Here is a 1,619-nt window from a genome sequence, read left to right on the forward strand (position 1 = left end):
CATACATTTTGTGGAAGTCCTTTATTTCAGGCTGTAAAGAAGTGGGCTAAAAACAGTTGTGTGGGCAAGTTCACGTTGAACACAATAAATGCATAAAAAATGCTAAGGATTGAACAGAGAAGAGATTTTGAGGTGAAATTTTAGGAGGGATGATGATGGAGACTGCTTGTAAAGTCTACTTAAATGTTTCCTCTCAAGTTACTTCTCTGCTCCTCTGGTAGAATTAAGGAGGACAATATGCTTTACTTATTCTCAAGGCCCATAAAAGCATGGTGGAATGAAAAAATGACCTGAAATTACTACTGATTCTCCACTGTGATACATACACATGATACCTGGATTGAAATAGGTAAATGTAGGACAAATCGAGAGAAGTCCGTTTAATATAGTTTGTAAAGTTGGGCAGTCCTCACTTTACAGGGTGATACAGCTGTAATTTTTAATTAATTGTGTAAGTATCAAATGCATTTGTACATAAATGCATTAGGGATTATCACTGAAATTAAAAAAATGAAAGCAAGGTTTCATAAGAAAATTAACTACCATTTATTGAGACACAGCTCAGTTAGTTTATTCTGGATGTTTTACGTACATTATCCCTAATCTTGAAACATTTCACAGCGTACTCATTATTCACTGCCTTTTGTTTTAGGAGATATTGAAATTTGGATGGGTCAATTTGTGCCATGGGCCACAAAGAATTTAAGGAAAAATGTGGGATTTGAGCCCAGAAAATTCAAGTTGTTTCTGCATAATGCTCCCTCTGAATTTTCTGTCTTTTAGTTCAGTAGTGGTGTTCACCTGGGTTAGTAAATGGCAAGACTAATTCTTTTGAGAAACTCCTATGAGAAAAGTTGAAATCCAGAAACACTTGAAATTCATCTAAAAATAGAGCACTAGTAGAAGAGGTGTTCTTTCTCCCTTCAGTGGAAAGCCATTCCTGTATCTCTTATTATATGGTTTCCACTCATGTGGGAAGCCCAGACCACCAGTTGAATGCATTCTTGTACTCCATTGTTAGAAACAATAGAACAAAAATGGGAAGAGAAGCTAACTTACATAGGTGTTAAGTCTTAATGAGGAAAGAGAATAAAATTTATTTAGAAAGATGTCAAGATAGTACAGAGGATCAGGACCTTAACAAACACCTCATTCCAGAATATTGTGTATTTCCTTGGCCCACATGTAATTTATATATGTTTGTAATGCTTTAGGTGTTTGATTTTCTGATTTATTCTCAGATATCTTCCTTTGCACTGCCTTTTCATCCATTAGCATCTTCAAACCAAAAACAGTGTAGTTTTTACACTGTTGTAGTTGAATACGTTTATATACCCAACACATGCTGGCTCTTGGAAGCATACAAATGAATCAGTCATTATCCCTGATCTCATAGATTTAGCAAGATAGAAAGACTTGCTTAGGGGTGCCTGGGTGGCTCAGTCATTAAGCGTCTGCCTTCAGCTCAGGGCGTGATCCCGGCGTTCTGGGATCGAGCCCCACATCAGGCTCCTCCGCTGGGAGCCTGCTTCTTCCTCTCCCACTCCCCCCGCTTGTGTTCCCTTTCTTGCTGGCTGTCTCTTTCTCTGTCAAATAAATAAAATCTTAAAAAAAAAAAA

General features: G+C 37.4%; 1 protein-coding gene across 1 annotated transcript in view; it reads left to right on the plus strand.

Moving 5' to 3' along the window:
• The window catches only part of ANO5 (anoctamin 5), a 109,085-nt gene that overhangs the window by 93,028 nt on the left and 14,438 nt on the right, over nucleotides 1-1,619 (plus strand). The window lies entirely within an intron of this gene.

Source organism: Ailuropoda melanoleuca, chromosome 16 (genome assembly GCF_002007445.2).
Source record: "Ailuropoda melanoleuca isolate Jingjing chromosome 16, ASM200744v2, whole genome shotgun sequence".
In the NCBI taxonomy this organism is placed as follows: domain Eukaryota; kingdom Metazoa; phylum Chordata; class Mammalia; order Carnivora; family Ursidae; genus Ailuropoda; species Ailuropoda melanoleuca.